This window comes from Oncorhynchus masou, unplaced genomic scaffold, assembly GCF_036934945.1.
Source record: "Oncorhynchus masou masou isolate Uvic2021 unplaced genomic scaffold, UVic_Omas_1.1 unplaced_scaffold_1958, whole genome shotgun sequence".
NCBI classification, from domain to species: domain Eukaryota; kingdom Metazoa; phylum Chordata; class Actinopteri; order Salmoniformes; family Salmonidae; genus Oncorhynchus; species Oncorhynchus masou.
The window spans coordinates 45,326-69,105 of NW_027008452.1; the positions used below are offsets into that span (position 1 = coordinate 45,326).

The 23,780-nt window shown below is 45.8% G+C and overlaps 1 pseudogene; it reads right to left on the reverse strand.

Annotated features, from left to right (window-relative positions):
* The window catches only part of LOC135532638 (calcium uniporter regulatory subunit MCUb, mitochondrial-like), a 32,265-nt pseudogene that overhangs the window by 7,954 nt on the left and 531 nt on the right, over nucleotides 1-23,780 (reverse strand).

The window sequence follows — 23,780 nt, forward strand, 5'->3', positions numbered from 1 at the left end:
GTACTGTCAGAATAGGTTATAGTGAAGATGTTGTACTGTCAGAATAGTGAAAATGTTGTACTGTCAGAATAGTGAAGATGTTGTACTGTCAGAATAGGTTATAGTGAAGATGTTGTACTGTCAGAATAGGTTATAGTGAAGATGTTGTACTGTCAGAATAGGTTATAGTGAAGCTGTTGTACTGTCAGAATAGTGAAGATGTTGTACTGTCAGAATAGTGAAGATGTTGTTACTGTCAGAATAGTGAAGATGTTGTACTGTCAGAATAGGTTATAGTGAAGATGTTGTTACTGTCAGAATAGGTTATAGTGAAGATGTTGTACTGTCAGAATAGGTTATAGTGAAGATGTTGTTACTGTCAGAATAGGTTATAGTGAAGATGTTGTACTGTCAGAATAGGTTAGTGAAGATGTTGTACTGTCAGAATAGGTTATAGTGAAGATGTTGTACTGTCAGAATAGTGAAGATGTTGTACTGTCAGAATAGTAAAGATGTTGTACTGTCAGAATAGTGAAGATGTTGTACTGTCAGAATAGTGAAGATGTTGTACTGTCAGAATAGTGAAGATGTTGTTACTGTCAGAATAGTGAAGATGTTGTTACTGTCAGAATAGGTTATAGTGAAGATGTTGTACTGTCAGAATAGTGAAAATGTTGTACTGTCAGAATAGTGAAGATGTTGTACTGTCAGAATAGGTTAGTGAAGATGTTGTTACTGTCAGAATAGGGTATAGTGAAGATGTTGTACTGTCAGAATAGTGAAGATGTTGTACTGTCAGAATAGTGAAGATGTTGTACTGTCAGAATAGGTTATAGTGAAGATGTTGTTACTGTCAGAATAGGTTATAGTGAAGATGTTGTACTGTCAGAATAGTGAAGATGTTGTACTGTCAGAATAGTGAAGATGTTGTACTGTCAGAATAGTGAAGATGTTGTTACTGTCAGAATAGGTTATAGTGAAGATGTTGTTACTGTCAGAATAGTGAAGATGTTGTACTGTCAGAATAGTGAAGATGTTGTACTGTCAGAATAGGTTACAGTGAAGATGTTGTACTGTCAGAATAGTGAAGATGTTGTACTGTCAGAATAGGTTATAGTGAAGATGTTGTTACTGTCAGAATAGTGAAGATGTTGTACTGTCAGAATAGTGAAGATGTTGTACTGTCAGAATAGTGAAGATGTTGTTACTGTCAGAATAGGTTATAGTGAAGATGTTGTTACTGTCAGAATAGGTTATAGTGAAGATGTTGTACTGTCAGAATAGGTTATAGTGAAGATGTTGTTACTGTCAGAATAGGTTATAGTGAAGATGTTGTTACTGTCAGAATAGGTTATAGTGAAGATGTTGTACTGTCAGAATAGGTTATAGTGAAGATGTTGTACTGTCAGAATAGTGAAGATGTTGTACTGTCAGAATAGGTTATAGTGAAGATGTTGTACTGTCAGAATAGGTTATAGTGAAGATGTTGTACTGTCAGAATAGTGAAGATGTTGTACTGTCAGAATAGGTTATAGTGAAGATGTTGTTACTGTCAGAATAGTGAAGATGTTGTACTGTCAGAATAGTGAAGATGTTGTTACTGTCAGAATAGTGAAGATGTTGTACTGTCAGAATAGTGAAGATGTTGTACTGTCAGAATAGTGAAGATGTTGTACTGTCAGAATAGGTTATAGTGAAGATGTTGTACTGTCAGAATAGGTTATAGTGAAGGTGTTGTTACTGTCAGAATAGGTTATAGTGAAGATGTTGTACTGTCAGAATAGGTTATAGTGAAGATGTTGTACTGTCAGAATAGTGAAGATGTTGTACTGTCAGAATAGGTTATAGTGAAGATGTTGTACTGTCAGAATAGGTTATAGTGAAGATGTTGTACTGTCAGAATAGTGAAGATGTTGTACTGTCAGAATAGGTTATAGTGAAGATGTTTGTACTGTCAGAATAGTGAAGATGTTGTACTGTCAGAATAGTGAAGATGTTGTACTGTCAGAATAGGTTATAGTGAAGATGTTGTTACTGTCAGAATAGGTTATAGTTAAGATGTTGTACTGTCAGAATAGGTTATAGTGAAGATGTTGTACTGTCAGAATAGTGAAGATGTTGTACTGTCAGAATAGGTTATAGTGAAGCTGTTGTACTGTCAGAATAGGTTATAGTGAAGATGTTGTTACTGTCAGAATAGGTTATAGTGAAGATGTTGTTACTGTCAGAATAGTGAAGATGTTGTACTGTCAGAATAGGTTATAGTGAAGATGTTGTTACTGTCAGAATAGGTTAGTGAAGATGTTGTACTGTCAGAATAGTGAAGATGTTGTTACTGTCAGAATAGGTTAGTGAAGATGTTGTACTGTCAGAATAGTGAAGATGTTGTTACTGTCAGAATAGGTTAGTGAAGATGTTGTACTGTCAGAATAGTAAAGATGTTGTACTGTCAGAATAGTGAAGATGTTGTTACTGTCAGAATAGGTTATAGTGAAGATGTTGTACTGTCAGAATAGGTTATAGTGAAGATGTTGTACTGTCAGAATAGGTTAGTGAAGATGTTGTACTGTCAGAATAGGTTATAGTGAAGATGTTGTTACTGTCAGAATAGGTTAGTGAAGATGTTGTACTGTCAGAATAGGTTATAGTGAAGATGTTGTTACTGTCAGAATAGGTTAGTGAAGATGTTGTACTGTCAGAATAGTGAAGATGTTGTTACTGTCAGAATAGGTTATAGTGAAGATGTTGTACTGTCAGAATAGGTTATAGTGAAGATGTTGTTACTGTCAGAATAGTGAAGATGTTGTACTGTCAGAATAGGTTATAGTGAAGATGTTGTTACTGTCAGAATAGGTTATAGTGAAGATGTTGTACTGTCAGAATAGTGAAGATGTTGTACTGTCAGAATAGTGAAGATGTTGTACTGTCAGAATAGTGAAGATGTTGTACTGTCAGAATAGGTTATAGTGAAGATGTTGTTACTGTCAGAATAGGTTATAGTGAAGATGTTGTTACTGTCAGAATAGGTTATAGTGAAGATGGTGTACTGTCAGAATAGGTTAGTGAAGATGTTGTACTGTCAGAATAGGTTATAGTGAAGATGTTGTTACTGTCAGAATAGTGAAGATGTTGTACTGTCAGAATAGTGAAGATGTTGTACTGTCAGAATAGGTTACAGTGAAGATGTTGTACTGTCAGAATAGTGAAGATGTTGTACTGTCAGAATAGGTTATAGTGAAGATGTTGTTACTGTCAGAATAGTGAAGATGTTGTACTGTCAGAATAGTGAAGATGTTGTACTGTCAGAATAGTGAAGATGTTGTTACTGTCAGAATAGGTTATAGTGAAGATGTTGTTACTGTCAGAATAGGTTATAGTGAAGATGTTGTACTGTCAGAATAGGTTATAGTGAAGATGTTGTTACTGTCAGAATAGGTTATAGTGAAGATGTTGTTACTGTCAGAATAGGTTATAGTGAAGATGTTGTACTGTCAGAATAGGTTATAGTGAAGATGTTGTACTGTCAGAATAGTGAAGATGTTGTACTGTCAGAATAGGTTATAGTGAAGATGTTGTACTGTCAGAATAGGTTATAGTGAAGATGTTGTACTGTCAGAATAGTGAAGATGTTGTACTGTCAGAATAGGTTATAGTGAAGATGTTGTTACTGTCAGAATAGTGAAGATGGTGTACTGTCAGAATAGTGAAGATGTTGTTACTGTCAGAATAGTGAAGATGTTGTACTGTCAGAATAGTGAAGATGTTGTACTGTCAGAATAGTGAAGATGTTGTACTGTCAGAATAGGTTATAGTGAAGATGTTGTACTGTCAGAATAGGTTATAGTGAAGGTGTTGTTACTGTCAGAATAGGTTATAGTGAAGATGTTGTACTGTCAGAATAGGTTATAGTGAAGATGTTGTACTGTCAGAATAGTGAAGATGTTGTACTGTCAGAATAGGTTATAGTGAAGATGTTGTACTGTCAGAATAGGTTATAGTGAAGATGTTGTACTGTCAGAATAGTGAAGATGTTGTACTGTCAGAATAGGTTATAGTGAAGATGTTTGTACTGTCAGAATAGTGAAGATGTTGTACTGTCAGAATAGTGAAGATGTTGTACTGTCAGAATAGGTTATAGTGAAGATGTTGTTACTGTCAGAATAGGTTATAGTTAAGATGTTGTACTGTCAGAATAGGTTATAGTGAAGATGTTGTACTGTCAGAATAGTGAAGATGTTGTACTGTCAGAATAGGTTATAGTGAAGCTGTTGTACTGTCAGAATAGGTTATAGTGAAGATGTTGTTACTGTCAGAATAGGTTATAGTGAAGATGTTGTTACTGTCAGAATAGTGAAGATGTTGTACTGTCAGAATAGTGAAGATGTTGTTACTGTCAGAATAGGTTAGTGAAGATGTTGTACTGTCAGAATAGTGAAGATGTTGTTACTGTCAGAATAGGTTAGTGAAGATGTTGTACTGTCAGAATAGTAAAGATGTTGTACTGTCAGAATAGTGAAGATGTTGTTACTGTCAGAATAGGTTATAGTGAAGATGTTGTACTGTCAGAATAGGTTATAGTGAAGATGTTGTACTGTCAGAATAGGTTAGTGAAGATGTTGTACTGTCAGAATAGGTTATAGTGAAGATGTTGTTACTGTCAGAATAGGTTAGTGAAGATGTTGTACTGTCAGAATAGGTTATAGTGAAGATGTTGTTACTGTCAGAATAGGTTAGTGAAGATGTTGTACTGTCAGAATAGTGAAGATGTTGTTACTGTCAGAATAGGTTATAGTGAAGATGTTGTACTGTCAGAATAGGTTATAGTGAAGATGTTGTTACTGTCAGAATAGTGAAGATGTTGTACTGTCAGAATAGGTTATAGTGAAGATGTTGTTACTGTCAGAATAGGTTATAGTGAAGATGTTGTACTGTCAGAATAGTGAAGATGTTGTACTGTCAGAATAGTGAAGATGTTGTACTGTCAGAATAGTGAAGATGTTGTACTGTCAGAATAGGTTATAGTGAAGATGTTGTTACTGTCAGAATAGGTTATAGTGAAGATGTTGTTACTGTCAGAATAGGTTATAGTGAAGATGGTGTACTGTCAGAATAGGTTAGTGAAGATGTTGTACTGTCAGAATAGGTTATAGTGAAGATGTTGTACTGTCAGAATAGTGAAGATGTTGTACTGTCAGAATAGTGAAGATGTTGTACTGTCAGAATAGGTTATAGTGAAGATGTTGTACTGTCAGAATAGGTTATAGTGAAGATGTTGTACTGTCAGAATAGGTTATAGTGAAGATGTTGTACTGTCAGAATAGTGAAGATGTTGTACTGTCAGAATAGTGAAGATGTTGTTACTGTCAGAATAGTGAAGATGTTGTACTGTCAGAATAGGTTATAGTGAAGATGTTGTTACTGTCAGAATAGTGAAGATGTTGTACTGTCAGAATAGGTTATAGTGAAGATGTTGTTACTGTCAGAATAGGTTATAGTGAAGATGTTGTACTGTCAGAATAGGTTATAGTGAAGATGTTGTTACTGTCAGAATAGGTTATAGTGAAGATGTTGTACTGTCAGAATAGGTTAGTGAAGGTGTTGTACTGTCAGAATAGGTTATAGTGAAGATGTTGTACTGTCAGAATAGTGAAGATGTTGTACTGTCAGAATAGTGAAGATGTTGTTACTGTCAGAATAGTGAAGATGTTGTTACTGTCAGAATAGGTTATAGTGAAGATGTTGTACTGTCAGAATAGTGAAAATGTTATACTGTCAGAATAGTGAAGATGTTGTTACTGTCAGAATAGTGAAGATGTTGTACTGTCAGAATAGTGAAGATGTTGTTACTGTCAGAATAGTGAAGATGTTGTACTGTCAGAATAGTGAAGATGTTGTTACTGTCAGAATAGGTTATAGTGAAGGTGTTGTACTGTCAGAATAGTGAAGATGTTGTACTGTCAGAATAGTGAAGATGTTGTACTGTCAGAATAGGTTATAGTGAAGATGTTGTTACTGTCAGAATAGGTTATAGTGAAGATGTTGTACTGTCAGAATAGTGAAGATGTTGTACTGTCAGAATAGTGAAGATGTTGTACTGTCAGAATAGTGAAGATGTTGTACTGTCAGAATAGTGAAGATGTTGTACTGTCAGAATAGTGAAGATGTTGTTACTGTCAGAATAGTGAAGATGTTGTACTGTCAGAATAGGTTATAGTGAAGATGTTGTACTGTCAGAATAGTGAAGATGTTGTACTGTCAGAATAGTGAAGATGTTGTACTGTCAGAATAGGTTATAGTGAATATGTTGTTACTGTCAGAATAGGTTATAGTGAAGATGTTGTACTGTCAGAATAGGTTATAGTGAAGATGTTGTACTGTCAGAATAGGTTATAGTGAAGATGTTGTACTGTCAGAATAGGTTATAGTGAAGATGTTGTTACTGTCAGAATAGTGAAGATGTTGATATTTTTACATTTCCACAACTTAACAGATCTTGCCTGAGACCCGAAGACTTCTGTTAGTTCCTGGAGTTAATGCCTCGGCTTTAGCTCAGCAGGCTAACGCAGTCTTGAAGCATGCAGAGGTGTGTGTTCACCTAACCTGTGTTCAGTACAGCTGCGATAGCTACTCCAGGGTCCTCTCTCTGGATGTCTGACAGGAAGTCTGTTACTGTCATCAACATGGGACGCAGACTGAACTGACACAACTCACTGCGGGAGGGCAGGGGAGAGACAACACTGGTCGTCCATACTTATACTGTACAGATATATCTGGAGAGGAGGGGGAGGAGAGAGAGGAGGAGGGGGAGGAGGAGGAGGGAGAGAGGAGGGGGAGGAGAGAGGAGGGGGAGGGAGAGAGAGGAGGGAGGAGAGAGAGGAGGGGGAGGAGAGAGAGGAGGAGGGAGGAGAGAGGAGACAGAGGGGGAGGAGAGAGAGGAGGGGGAGGGAGGGGAGGAGGGGGAGGAGAGAGAGGGACGGGGGGGGAGAGAGAGAGGGGGAGGAGAGAGAGCAGGGGGGAGGAGAGAGAGGAGGAGGGGGAGGGGGAGAGGAGGAGGAGGGGGGAGGGAGAGGAGGAGGGGGAGGAGAGAGAGGAGGGGGAGGAGAGAGAGGAGGAGGGAGGAGAGAGGAGACAGAGGGGGAGGAGAGAGAGGAGGGGGGGGGAGGGGGAGGGGGGGGAGGGAGAGAGAGGAGGGGGGGAGAGAGAGGGGGAGGAGAGAGAGCAGAGGGGAGGAGAGAGAGGAGGAGGGGGGAGGCGGAGGCGAGAGAAGAAGGGGGAGGAGAGAGAGGAGGAGGGAGGAGAGAGAGAGGCGGGGGGGGAGGAGAGAGAGGAGGGGGGAGGAGAGAGAGGAGGGGGAGGGGGGAGAGAGAGAGGAGGAGGGGGAGGAGAGAGGAGGAGGGGGAGGAGAGAGGAGGAGGGGGAGGAGAGAGGAGGAGGGGAGGGAGGAGACAGAGGGGGAGGAGAGAGAGGAGGGGGGAGGAGAGAGAGGAGGAGGGGGGAGGAGAGAGAGGGGGGGGGAGGAGAGAGGGAGACGGAGGCGAGAAGAAGGGGGGAGGGAGAGAGAAGAGGGGGGTGGAGAGAGGAGGAGGGGGGGAGGAGAGAGAGCAGAGGGGGAGGAGAGAGAGAGGGGGGAGGAGAGAGAGAGGAGGGGGAGAGAGAAGAGGGGGAGGAGAGAGGAGACGGAGGCGAGAGAAGAAGGGGAGGAGAAGGGGGGTGGAGAGAGGGGGAGACAGAAGGGGAGGAGAGAGAGAAGAGGGGGAGGAGAGAGAAGGGGGGGGAGAGAGAGAAGAAGGGGGGAGAGAGAGCAGAGGGGGAGGAGAGAGAAGAAGGGGGAGGAGAGAGAGCAGAGGGGGAGGAGAGAGAAGGGGGAGGAGAGAGAAGAGTTACAGTTCATATAAGGAAATCAATTGACTGAAATAAATTGATTCGGCCTAATCTATGGATTGATTGATTTCCTTATATATAAATATATATATATATAAATAAAACATTCTATTGGTTGCAAGAATTTTGTAATATTTAAATTGAACAATTCTAATTTTGGAATCCGGCGTCATTTTGGGTGTCAGTTCGTTAACCGATAATGGGTTAATGGGTGTCGTGGAATCGGACAAATATTATGCAAATATTATGCACAAAAATGTCAATTTTTGGGTCCTTTTTTATTCATTACAATTTTCTTTAACCAATTGGATCTGTTCCTTACACCCCCCCTCGTTCACCTTGCCTCTTCCATTGGTGAGGTAGTGCTGCTATATGTCCATAGATTTTTGTTAGCTGCATGCGTAACGCCACCAGTCCTATTTATGATGTCATTTACAAAACAAACTTCCTGTTTGTTTTCATCTTGCTGCAAGTCTGCCTGGGAGGACTGTTCTTCAGGTCTGATAACCTCCTCTCCCTGGGAGGACTGTTCTTCAGGTCTGATAACCTTCTCTCCCTGGGAGGACTGTTCTTCAGGTCTGATAACCTCCTCTCCCTGGGAGGACTGTTCTTCAGGTCTGATATCCTCCTCTCCCTGGGAGGACTGTTCTTCAGGTCTGATAACCTCCTCTCCCTGGGAGGACTGTTCTTCAGGTCTGATACTGTTCTTCAGGTCTGATAACCTCCTCTCCCTGGGAGGACTGTTCTTCAGGTCTGATAACCTCCTCTCCCTGGGAGGACTGTTCTTCAGGTCTGATAACCTCCTCTCCCTGGGAGGACTGTTCTTCAGGTCTGATAACCTCCTCTCCCTGGGAGGACTGTTCTTCAGGTCTGATAACCTCCTCTCCCTGGGAGGACTGTTCTTCAGGTCTGATAACCTCCTCTCCCTGGGAGGACTGTTCTTCAGGTCTGATAACCTCCTCTCCCTGGGAGGACTGTTCTTCAGGTCTGATATCCTCCTCTCCCTGGGAGGACTGTTCTTCAGGTCTGATAACCTCCTCTCCCTGGGAGGACTGTTCTTCAGGTCTGATAACCTCCTCTCCCTGGGAGGACTGTTCTTCAGGTCTGATAACCTCCTCTCCCTGGGAGGACTGTTCTTCAGGTCTGATAACCTCCTCTCCCTGGGAGGACTGTTCTTCAGGTCTGATAACCTCCTCTCCCTGGGAGGACTGTTCTTCAGGTCTGATAACCTCCTCTCCCTGGGAGGACTGTTCTTCAGGTCTGATAACCTCCTCTCCCTGGGAGGACTGTTCTTCAGGTCTGTTCTTCAGGTCTGATAACCTCCTCTCCCTGGGAGGACTGTTCTTCAGGTCTGATAACCTCCTCTCCCTGGGAGGACTGTTCTTCAGGTCTGATAACCTCCTCTCCCTGGGAGGACTGTTCTTCAGGTCTGATAACCTCCTCTCCCTGGGAGGACTGTTCTTCAGGTCTGATATCCTCCTCTCCCTGGGAGGACTGTTCTTCAGGTCTGATATCCTCCTCTCCCTGGGAGGACTGTTCTTCAGGTCTGATATCCTCCTCTCCCTGGGAGGACTGTTCTTCAGGTCCTCCTCTCCCTGGGAGGACTGTTCTTCAGGTCTGATAACCTCCTCTCCCTGGGAGGACTGTTCTTCAGGTCTGATAACCTCCTCTCCCTGGAAGGACTGTTCTTCAGGTCTGATAACCTCCTCTCCCTGGGAGGACTGTTCTTCAGGTCTGATATCCTCCTCTCCCTGGGAGGACTGTTCTTCAGGTCTGATAACCTCCTCTCCCTGGGAGGACTGTTCTTCAGGTCTGATAACCTCCTCTCCCTGGGAGGACTGTTCTTCAGGTCTGATAACCTCCTCTCCCTGGGAGGACTGTTCTTCAGGTCTGATAACCTCCTCTCCCTGGGAGGACTGTTCTTCAGGTCTGATAACCTCCTCTCCCTGGGAGGACTGTTCTTCAGGTCTGATAACCTCCTCTCCCTCGGAGGACTGTTCTTCAGGTCTGATTATCTCCTCTCCCTGGGAGGACTGTTCTTCAGGTCTGATATCCTCCTCTCCCTGGGAGGACTGTTCTTCAGGTCTGATATCCTCCTCTCCCTGGGAGGACAGTTCTTCAGGTCTGATAACCTCCTCTCCCTGGGAGGACTGTTCTTCAGGTCTGATAACCTCCTCTCCCTGGGAGGACTGTTCTTCAGGTCTGATAACCTCCTCTCCCTGGGAGGACTGTTCTTCAGGTCTGATACCCTCCTCTCCCTGGGAGGACTGTTCTTCAGGTCTGATAACCTCCTCTCCCTGGGAGGACTGTTCTTCAGGTCTGATAACCTCCTCTCCCTGGGAGGACTGTTCTTCAGGTCTGATAACCTCCTCTCCCTGGGAGGACTGTTCTTCAGGTCTGATAACCTCCTCTCCCTGGGAGGACTGTTCTTCAGGTCTGATATCCTCCTCTCCCTGGGAGGACTGTTCTTCAGGTCTGATAACCTCCTCTCCCTGGAAGGACTGTTCTTCAGGTCTGATAACCTCCTCTCCCTGGGAGGACTGTTCTTCAGGTCTGATAACCTCCTCTCCCTGGAAGGACTGTTCTTCAGGTCTGATATCCTTCTCTCCCTGGGAGGACTGTTCTTCAGGTCTGATAACCTCCTCTCCCTGGGAGGACTGTTCTTCAGGTCTGATAACCTCCTCTCCCTGGGAGGACTGTTCTTCAGGTCTGATAACCTCCTCTCCCTGGGAGGACTGTTCTTCAGGTCTGATAACCTCCTCTCCCTGGGAGGACTGTTCTTCAGGTCTGATATCCTCCTCTCCCTGGGAGGACTGTTCTTCAGGTCTGATAACCTCCTCTCCCTGGAAGGACTGTTCTTCAGGTCTGATAACCTCCTCTCCCTGGGAGGACTGTTCTTCAGGTCTGATAACCTCCTCTCCCTGGGAGGACTGTTCTTCAGGTCTGATAACCTCCTCTCCCTGGGAGGACTGTTCTTCAGGTCTGATATCCTCCTCTCCCTGGGAGGACTGTTCTTCAGGTCTGATAACCTCCTCTCCCTGGGAGGACTGTTCTTCTGGGATAACCTCCTCTCCCTGGGAGGACTGTTCTTCAGGTCTGATAACCTCCTCTCCCTGGGAGGACTGTTCTTCAGGTCTGATAACCTCCTCTCCCTGGGAGGACTGTTCTTCAGGTCTGATAACCTCCTCTCCCTGGGAGGACTGTTCTTCAGGTCTGATAACCTCCTCTCCCTGGGAGGACTGTTCTTCAGGTCTGATAACCTCCTCTCCCTGGGAGGACTGTTCTTCAGGTCTGATAACCTCCTCTCCCTGGGAGGACTGTTCTTCAGGTCTGATAACCTCCTCTCCCTGGGAGGACTGTTCTTCAGGTCTGATAACCTCCTCTCCCTGGGAGGACTGTTCTTCAGGTCTGATAACCTCCTCTCCCTGGGAGGACTGTTCTTCAGGTCTGATAACCTCCTCTCCCTGGGAGGACTGTTCTTCAGGTCTGATAACCTCCTCTCCCTGGGAGGACTGTTCTTCAGGTCTGATAACCTCCTCTCCCTGGGAGGACTGTTCTTCAGGTCTGGTATCCACCGTTCCCTGGGAGGACTGTTCTTCAGGTCTGATAACCTCCTCTCCCTGGGAGGACTGTTCTTCAGGTCTGATAACCTCCTCTCCCTGGGAGGACTGTTCTTCAGGTCTGATAACCTCCTCTCCCTGGGAGGACTGTTCTTCAGGTCTGATAACCTCCTCTCCCTGGGAGGACTGTTCTTCAGGTCTGATAACCTCCTCTCCCTGGGAGGACTGTTCTTCAGGTCTGATAACCTCCTCTCCCTGGGAGGACTGTTCTTCAGGTCTGATAACCTCCTCTCCCTGGGAGGACTGTTCTTCAGGTCTGATAACCTCCTCTCCCTGGGAGGACTGTTCTTCAGGTCTGATATCCTCCTCTCCCTGGGAGGACTGTTCTTCAGGTCTGATAACCTCCTCTCCCTGGGAGGACTGTTCTTCAGGTCTGATAACCTCCTCTCCCTGGGAGGACTGTTCTTCAGGTCTGATAACCTCCTCTCCCTGGGAGGACTGTTCTTCAGGTCTGATAACCTCCTCTCCCTGGGAGGACTGTTCTTCAGGTCTGATATCCTCCTCTCCCTGGGAGGACTGTTCTTCAGGTCTGATATCCTCCTCTCCCTGGGAGGACTGTTCTTCAGGTCTGATAACCTCCTCTCCCTGGGAGGACTGTTCTTCAGGTCCTGGACCTCTGGATGAAGTCTGATCATCATCTTTTTTTAGTTGAGTCCATCAGTATTTGGACAAAGCTCTTGTAACATCTGCTTGTAGAACCCTTTTTGTTCATTTAAAATATCCTTCAGCTGTGATAGAGAAAACACTGTCCTCTCCATTACTCCCACCTTGGTAGAAACACCACTGTCCTCTCCAGTACTCCCACCTTGGTAACAACACCACTGTCCTCTCCATTACTCCCACCTTGGTAGAAACACCACTGTCCTTTCCAGTACTCCCACCTTGGTAGAAACACCACTGTCCTCTCCAGTACTCCCACCTTGGTAACAACACCACTGTCCTCTCCAGTACTCCCACCTTGGTAACAACACCACTGTCCTCTCCAGTACTCCCTCCTTGGTAACAACACCACTGTCCTCTCTAGTACTCCCACCTTGGTAACAACACCACTGTCCTTTCCAGTACCCCCACCTTGGTAGAAACACCACTGTCCTCTCCAGTACTCCCACCTTGGTAACAACACCACTGTCCTCTCCAGTACTCCCACCTTGGTAACAACACCACTGTCCTCTCCAGTACTCCCACCTTGGTAACAACACCACTGTCCTTTCCAGTACGCCTACCTTGGTAGAAACACCACTGTCCTCTCCATTACTCCCGCCTTGGTGGAAACACCACTGTCCTCTCCATTACTCCCGCCTTGGTGGAAACACCACTGTCCTCTCCAGTACTCCCACCTTGGTAGAAACACCACTGTCCTCTCCATTACTCCCACCTTGGTGGAAACACCACTGTCCTCTCCATTACTCCCACCTTGGTGGAAACACCACTGTCCTCTCCATTACTCCCACCTTGGTAGAAACACCACTGTCCTTTCCAATACTCCCACCTTGGTAGAAACACCACTGTCCTCTCCAGTACTCCCACCTTGGTAACAACACCACTGTCCTTTCCAGTACTCCCACCTTGGTAGAAACACCACTGTCCTTTCCAGTACTCCCACCTTGGTAGAAACACCACGGTCCTCTCCATTACTCCCACCTTGGTAGAAACACCACTGTCCTTTCCAGTACTCCCACCTTGGTAGAAACACCACTGTCCTCTTCATTACTCCCACCTTAGTAGAAACACCACCGTCCTCTCCATTACTCCCACCTTGGTGGAAGCACCACTGTCCTCTCCATTACTCCCACCTTGGTAGAAACACCACTGTCCTCTCCATTACTCCCACCTTGGTAGAAACACCACTGTCCTCTCCATTACTCCCACCTTGGTAGAAACACCACTGTCCTCTCCAGTACTCCCACCTTGGTAGAAACACCACTGTCCTCTCCATTACTCCCACCTTGGCAGAAACACCACTGTCCTCTCCATTACTCCCACCTTGGTAGAAACACCACTGTCCTCTCCATTACTCCCACCTTGGTAGAAAGACCACTGTCCTTTCCAGTACTCCCACCTTGGTAGAAACACCACTGTCCTCTTCATTACTCCCACCTTAGTAGAAACACCACCGTCCTCTCCATTACTCCCACCTTGGTGGAAACACCACTGTCCTCTCCATTACTCCCACCTTGGTAGAAACACCACTGTCCTCTCCATTACTCCCACCTTGGTAGAAACACCACTGTCCTCTCCATTACTCCCACCTTGGTAGAAACACCACTGTCCTCTCCAGTACTCCCACCTTGGTAGAAACACCACTGTCCTCTCCATTACTCCCACCTTGGTAGAAACACCACTGTCCTCTCCATTACTCCCACCTTGGTAGAAACACCACTGTCCTCTCCATTACTCCCACCTTGGTAGAAACACCACTGTCCTCTCCATTACTCCCACCTTGGTAGAAACACCACTGTCCTCTCCATTACTCCCACCTTGGTAGAAACACCACTGTCCTCTCCATTACTCCCACCTTGGTAGAAACACCACTGTCCTCTCCATTACTCCCACCTTGGTAGAAACACCACTGTCCTCTCCATTACTCCCACCTTGGTAGAAACACCACTGTCCTCTCCATTACTCCCACCTTGGTAGAAACACCACTGTCCTCTCCATTACTCCCACCTTGGTAGAAACACCACTGTCCTCTCCATTACTCCCACCTTGGTAGAAACACCACTGTCCTCTCCATTACTCCCACCTTGGTAGAAACACCACTGTCCTCTCTAGTACTCCCACCTTGGTAGAAACACCACTGTCCTCTCCAGTACTCCCACCTCGATCCCGTCTTCGAGCAGTCCCGGACGTCCCGATTTTTTCTACAAAACCGGAAATGTGCTTGTAGTGTGAGATTTGCCAAGACAAGTTCTGAGAACGGTGATCAGCCAATGAGAGCTGGTCAGAGAAGAAGCCAGTGAGATGAGGATGATGACCTATGTTTAGCATTACCCAGAAGTCCCCTGGAGCAGGAGTGATGACTGCCTTTAGCCAAAAGCTAAAGTGTCAAATTCGTTACAGCTCTGAAGTTCACAAGTTATTCAACAAAACGTTGGACTGGAAATTTCAACTCTGTATGTCAAGAACGTCTGACTTTTGAACTTTTATGGAGGTTGGTTTGAGCCACAACTCGTTTATAGCCACGCTAACAAATCTAATCATCACATCATAGTTTTTTTGTGAGACAGCGTGACGGCATTGAGAACCCTCACGACCAAAGTGAATAATCTTCTACTGTGTGACAACCCCATCCAGATTGTTTAGTGTTGTGCACGTTGGCAACACTAAAAACTACAGGACAGACAGTCATCTAATGTGAGGCTCCGCGATGGATTTCAAAAGTCGGGTAGATCCAAATGAAACATGTAGGCAAGTAACAAAACATTTTCAGAGACTTTTAAAACAGTGTGTTACCTGTGTTTCTGTGTTACCTGTGTTACTTGTGTTTCTGTGTTACTTGTGTTTCTGTGTTACCTGTGGCAGGTGGTAGGGTGCTGTAGTAGTGAACTGGTCTTGGTGCCCCATATCTACACCACTGTCTGGACTGGAGGAGAGAGAGAGAGAAACATTTACCAACCTGTCACTAGGATACCAACACACTGCCAACCTGTCACTAGGATACCAACACACTGCCAACCTGTCACTAGGATACCAACACACTGCCAACCTGTCACTAGGATACCAACACACTCCCAACCTGTCACTAGGATACCAACATACTGCCAACCTGTCACTAGGATACCAACATACTGCCAACCTGTCACTAGGATACCAACACACTGACAACCTGTCACTAGGATACCAACACACTGCCAACCTGTCACTAGGATACCAACACACTGCCAACCTGTCACTAGGATACCAACACACTGCCAACCTGTCACTAGGATACCAACACACTTTCTCACTAGGATACCAACACACTGCCAACCTATCACTAGGATACCAATACACTGACAACCTATCACTAGGATACCAATACACTGCCAACCTGTCACTAGGATACCAACACACTGCCAACCTGTCACTAGGATACCAACACATTGCCAACCTGTCACTAGGATACCAACACACTTTCTCACTAGGATACCAACACACTGCCAACCTATCACTAGGATACCAATACACTGACAACCTATCACTAGGATACCAATACACTGACAACCTGTCACTAGGATACCAACACACTGCCAAACTGTCACTAGGATACCAACACACTGACAACCTGTCACTAGGATACCAACACACTGCCAACCTGTCACTAGGATACCAACACACTGCCAACCTGTCACTAGGATACCAACACACTTTCTCACTAGGATACCAACACATTGCCAACCTGTCACTAGGATACCAACACACTGCCAACCTGTCACTAGGATACCAACACACTGCCAACCTGTCACTAGGATACCAACACACTGCCAACCTGTCACTAGGATACCAACACACTGCCAACCTGTCACTAGGATACCAACACACTGCCAACCTGTCACTAGGATACCAACACACTGCCAACCTGTCACTAGGATACCAACACACTCCCAACCTGTCACTAGGATACCAACATACTGCCAACCTGTCACTAGGATACCAACATACTTCCAACCTGTCACTAGGATACCAACACACTGACAACCTGTCACTAGGATACCAATACACTGACAACCTGTCACTAGGATACCAACACACTGCCAACCTGTCACTAGGATACCAACACACTGCCAACCTGTCACTAGGATACCAACACACTTTCTCACTAGGATACCAACACACTGACAACCTGTCACTAGGATACCAACACACTGCCAACCTGTCACTAGGATACCAACACACTGCCAACCTGTCACTAGGATACCAACACACTTTCTCACTAGGATACCAACACATTGCCAACCTGTCACTAGGATACCAACACACTGCCAACCTGTCACTAGGATACCAACACACTGACAACCTGTCACTAGGATACCAACACATTGCCAACCTGTCACTAGGATACCAACACACTGCCAACCTGTCACTAGGATACCAACACACTTTCTCACTAGGATACCAACATACTGACAACCTGTCACTAGGATACCAACACACTGCCAACCTGTCACTAGGATACCAACACACTGCCAACCTGTCACTAGGATACCAACACACTGCCAACCTGTCACTAGGATACCAACATACTGCCAACCTGTCACTAGGATACCAACACACTTTCTCACTAGGATACCAACACACTGACAACCTGTCACTAGGATACCAACACACTTTCTCACTAGGATACCAACACACTGACAACCTGTCACTAGGATACCAACACACTGCCAACCTGTCACTAGGATACCAACACACTGCCAACCTGTCACTAGGATACCAACACACTCCCAACCTGTCACTAGGATACCAACACACTGCCAACCTGTCACTAGGATACCAACACACTCCCAACCTGTCACTAGGATACCAACACACTCCCAACCTGTCACTAGGATACCAACATAATGCCAACCTGTCACTAGGATACCAACACACTGCCAACCTGTCACTAGGATACCAACACACTGCCAACCTGTCACTAGGATACCAACACACTTTCTCACTAGGATACCAACACATTGCCAACCTGTCACTAGGATACCAACACACTGCCAACCTGTCACTAGGATACCAACACACTGACAACCTGTCACTAGGATACCAACACATTGCCAACCTGTCACTAGGATACCAACACACTGCCAACCTGTCACTAGGATACCAACACACTGCCAACCTGTCACTAGGATACCAACACACTTTCTCACTAGGATACCAACACACTGACAACCTGTCACTAGGATACCAACACACTGCCAACCTGTCACTAGGATACCAACACACTGCCAACCTGTCACTAGGATACCAACACACCGCCAACCTGTCACTAGGATACCAACACACTGACAACCTGTAACTAGGATACCAACACACTGACAACCTGTCACTAGGATACCAACACACTGCCAACCTGTCACTAGGATACCAACACACTGACAACCTGTCACTAGGATACCAACACACTGCCAACCTGTCACTAGGATACCAACACACTGACAACCTGTCACTAGGATACCAACACACTGCCAACCTGTCACTAGGATACCAACACACTGCCAACCTGTCACTAGGATACCAACACACTGCCAACCTGTCACTAGGATACCAACACACTGACAACCTGTCACTAGGATACCAATACACTTTCTCACTAGGATACCAACACACTGACAACCTGTCACTAGGATACCAATACACTTTCTCACTAGGATACCAACACACTGACAACCTGTCACTAGGATACCAACACACTTTCTCACTAGGATACCAACACACTGACAACCTGTCACTAGGATACCAACACACTGCCAACCTGTCACTAGGATACCAACACACTGCCAACCTGTCACTAGGATACCAATACACTGCCAACCTGTCACTAGGATACCAACACACTGCCAACCTGTCACTAGGATACCAACACACTGCCAACCTGTCACTAGGATACCAACACACTGCCAACCTGTCACTAGGATACCAACACACTGCCAACCTGTCACTAGGATACCAACACACTGACAACCTGTCACTAGGATACCAACACACTGCCAACCTGTCACTAGGATACCAACACACTGCCAACCTGTCACTAGGATACCAACACACTGCCAACCTGTCACTAGGATACCAACACACTGCCAACCTGTCACTAGGATACCAACACACTGACAACCTGTCACTAGGATACCAACACACTCCCAACCTGTCACTAGGATACCAACATACTGACAACCTGTCACTAGGATACCAACACACTTTCTCACTAGGATACCAATACACTGACAACCTGTCACTAGGATACCAACACACTGCTAACCTGTCACTAGGATACCAACACACTGCCAACCTGTCACTAGGATACCAACACACTCCCAACCTGTCACTAGGATACCAACACACTGACAACCTGTCACTAGGATACCAACACACTGCCAACCTGTCACTAGGATACCAACACACTGCCAACCTGTCACTAGGATACCAACACACTGCCAACCTGTCACTAGGATACCAACACACTTTCTCACTAGGATACCAACACACTGACAACCTGTCACTAGGATACCAACATACTGCTAACCTGTCACTAGGATACCAATACACTGACAACCTGTCACTAGGATACCAACACACTGCCAACCTGTCACTAGGATACCAACACACTGCCAACCTGTCACTAGGATACCAACACACTGCCAACCTGTCACTAGGATACCAACACACTGCCAACCTGTCACTAGGATACCAACACACTGCCAACCTGTCACTAGGATACCAACACACTGCCAACCTGTCACTAGGATACCAACACACTGCCAACCTGTCACTAGGATACCAACACACTGCCAACCTGTCACTAGGATACCAACACACTGCCAACCTGTCACTAGGATACCAACACACTCCCAACCTGTCACTAGGATACCAACATACTGCTAACCTGTCACTAGGATACCAATACACTGACAACCTGTCACTAGGATACCAACACACTGCCAACCTGTCACTAGGATACCAACACACTTTCTCACTAGGATACCAACACACTGCCAACCTGTCACTAGGATACCAACACACTGCCAACCTGTCACTAGGATACCAACACACTCCCAACCTGTCACTAGGATACCAACATACTGCTAACCTGTCACTAGGATACCAATACACTGACAACCTGTCACTAGGATACCAACACACTGCCAACCTGTCACTAGGATACCAACACACTTTCTCACTAGGATACCAACACACTGACAACCTGTCACTAGGATACCAACACACTGCCAACCTGTCACTAGGATACCAACACACTGCCAACCTGTCACTAGGATACCAACACACTGCCAACCTGTCACTAGGATACCAACACACTGCCAACCTGTCACTAGGATACCAACACACTTTCTCACTAGGATACCAACACACTGACAACCTGTCACTAGGATACCAACATACTGCTAACCTGTCACTAGGATACCAATACACTGACAACCTGTCACTAGGATACCAACACACTGCCAACCTGTCACTAGGATACCAACACACTGACAACCTGTCACTAGGATACCAACACATTGCCAACCTGTCACTAGGATACCAACACACTGCCAACCTGTCACTAGGATACCAACACACTGCCAACCTGTCACTAGGATACCAACACACTGCCAACCTGTCACTAGGATACCAACACACTTTCTCACTAGGATACCAACACACTGACAACCTGTCACTAGGATACCAACACACTGCCAACCTGTCACTAGGATACCAACACACTTTCTCACTAGGATACCAACACACTGCCAACCTGTCACTAGGATACCAACACACTGCCAACCTGTCACTAGGATACCAACACACTGCCAACCTGTCACTAGGATACCAACACACTGCCAACCTGTCACTAGGATACCAACACACTGCCAACCTGTCACTAGGATACCAACACACTGCCAACCTGTCACTAGGATACCAACACACTGCCAACCTGTCACTAGGATACCAACACACTGCCAACCTGTCACTAGGATACCAACACACTCCCAACCTGTCACTAGGATACCAACATACTGCTAACCTGTCACTAGGATACCAATACACTGCCAACCTGTCACTAGGATACCAACACACTGCCAACCTGTCACTAGGATACCAACACACTGCCAACCTGTCACTAGGATACCAACACACTGACAACCTGTCACTAGGATACCAACACACTGCCAACCTGTCACTAGGATACCAACATACTGACAACCTGTCACTAGGATACCAACACACTTTCTCACTAGGATACCAACACACTGCCAACCTGTCACTAGGATACCAACACACTGCCAACCTGTCACTAGGATACCAACACACTTTCTCACTAGGATACCAACACACTGACAACCTGTCACTAGGATACCAACACACTGCCAACCTGTCACTAGGATACCAACACACTTTCTCACTAGGATACCAACACACTGACAACCTGTCACTAGGATACCAACACACTGCCAACCTGTCACTAGGATACCAACACACTTTCTCACTAGGATACCAACACACTGCCAACCTGTCACTAGGATACCAACACACTGCCAACCTGTCACTAGGATACCAACACACTTTCTCACTAGGATACCAACACACTGCCAACCTGTCACTAGGATACCAACACACTTTCTCACTAGGATACCAACACACTTTCTCACTAGGATACCAACACACTGACAACCTGTCACTAGGATACCAACACACTTTCTCACTAGGATACCAACACACTGACAACCTGTCACTAGGATACCAACACACTTTCTCACTAGGATACCAACACACTGCCAACCTGTCACTAGGATACCAACACACTGCCAACCTGTCACTAGGATACCAACACACTGCCAACCTGTCACTAGGATACCAACACACTGCCAACCTGTCACTAGGATACCAACACACTGACAACCTGTCACTAGGATACCAACACACTGCCAACCTGTCACTAGGATACCAACACACTTTCTCACTAGGATACCAACACACTGACAACCTGTCACTAGGATACCAACACACTGCCAACCTGTCACTAGGATACCAACACACTGACAACCTGTCACTAGGATACCAACACAATGCCAACCTGTCACTAGGATACCAACACACTTTCTCACTAGGATACCAACACACTGCCAACCTGTCACTAGGATACCAACACACTGCCAACCTGTCACTAGGATACCAACACACTGCCAACCTGTCACTAGGATACCAACACACTGCCAACCTGTCACTAGGATACCAACACACTGCCAACCTGTCACTAGGATACCAACACACTGCCAACCTGTCACTAGGATACCAACACACTTTCTCACTAGGATACCAACACACTGACAACCTGTCACTAGGATACCAACACACTGCCAACCTGTCACTAGGATACCAACACACTGCCAACCTGTCACTAGGATACCAACACACTGCCAACCTGTCACTAGGATGCCAACACACTGCCAACCTGTCACTAGGATACCAACACACTGCCAACCTGTCACTAGGATACCAACACACTGACAACCTGTCACTAGGATACCAACACAATGCCAACCTGTCACTAGGATGCCAACCTGTCACTAGGATACCAACAATCCTGTTCAGCCAGCACAGCTAGGGAAGGAGAGAGAAAGAAACAGAGACACAGAGAGATAGAGAGTGAGAGAAAGAGAGGGAGAGAGTGAGTGAGAGAAAGAGAGAGAGAGTTGGGGTTTTTGTTCTCTTGCCCCAATCATTATGGATGTGATTGCAGTCAGCAGAGCTGGCTGAAAGCCTGAAGATAATAGCCAACTATGAGTGAGAGAAAGGCAGGGAGAAAGAGACAACTCCTTATGTTACATCCAACACACACAAACAGAGACAGACAGACAGAGAGTGAGACAGAGAGAGTGAGAGACACACAGAGAGAGAGAGAGACAGACAGAGAGATAAACAGAGAAAGAGAGAGACAAAGAGAGAGACAAAGAGAGAGACACAGAGAGAGAGAGAGAGAGAGAGAGACGGAGACAGAGAGAGAGACAGAGAGAGAGAGAGAGAGAGACAGAGAAAGAGGCACAGAGAGAGAGACCGAGACAGAGAGAGAGAGAGAGAGAGAGACAGAGACGCAGAGAGAGAGAGGCAGAGAGAGAGAGAGAGAGAGACACAGAGAGAGACAGAGAGAGAGACAGAGAGAGAGACAGAGAGCAAGAGATTTCATCCAACTTGAGACACACATGGATACAATCTGTAGCCCTCAGCAGCATTCTTTTCCCTCCCTCCCTCGCTGTCTCCTTCCCTCCCTCCCCTCTCCTTCCCTCCCTCCCTCGCTGTCTCCTTCCCTCCCTCCCTCTCTCCTTCCCTCCCTCCCTCGCTGTCTCCTTCCCTCCCTCCCTCCCTCCCTCAATCTCTCCTTCCCTCCTTCCCTCCCTCCGCGCTGTGACCGGTCTCTTTACTGCACTGTGACCTGTCTCCTTACTGCTCTGTGACCAGTCTCCTTACTGCTCTGTGACCTGTCTCCTTACTGCTCTGTGACCTGTCTCCTTACTGCTCTGTGACCAGTCTCCTTACTGCTCTGTGACCGGTCTCCTTACTGAGAGCTGTGACCTGTCTCCTTACTGCTCTGTGACCTGTCTCCTTACTGAGAGCTGTGACCTGTCTCCTTACTGCGCTGTGACCTGTCTCCTCACTGAGAGCTGTGACCTGTCTCCTTACTGATCTGTGACCTGTCTCCTTACTGAGAGCTGTGACCTGTCTCCTTACTGCTCTGTGACCAGTCTCCTTACTGCTCTGTGACCTGTCTCCTTACTGCTCTGTGACCTGTCTCCTTACTGAGAGCTGTGACCAGTCTCCTTACTGCTCTGTGACCTGTCTCCTTACTGCTCTGTGACCTGTCTCCTTACTGCTCTGTGACCTGTCTCCTTACTCTCATACAACATGAGAGAAATAAACAATAGTTTAGTGGTTAAAATGTTATGAAATGGTTTACTGTATTGAAGTCATTATGAAATGGTATCATGGTAATCATCAAATATATATATATATATATAAATATTTTTTTTTTTAACACGATTGCGTTCATAATTGTGGCGTAATGATTGGGCTTATAAAAGCGATGTTTGACAGATGTCCCTCTCCAAGGCTCTGTGTCTGTATACTGTTTGATACATACGGAATATGGGACAATTTAATTCCACTAAATTATGCAGATTAACCCAGAGAACGACAAGCACGACCGGTCAAATGTATTTCCGGCAAAAACAAAAGCACGAGTTCACAATGGAATAAACATTTTCTCCTGGAGAATTGACCCTGCTTTTCAATGTTTTTAATGGCCAAAAGCCTGCTATTACCGGCTAACCGCAACCCTGCCCTAACTTTCTGTGTCCTGGCCTTGTTTATGGGTGTCGCCACTATCAGCTTCCTGAAAGCAGTCAAATATATCATGTTTCCTCTTGAGCTGAAGCTAATTATTTTCGTGCCAGTTTTGACTCCATTTTGTCAGTGATTTTCCAAAGACTGCTCCACTTCCATACAAATGATTCACCGCCGTCCTACACACCCACGCTTCACCGTGCACACCTAACGCGCGTTCTCATCAATAAGAGAGAGAAGGGAGTGTCTGCCCTTCTGAGACAATGGAAA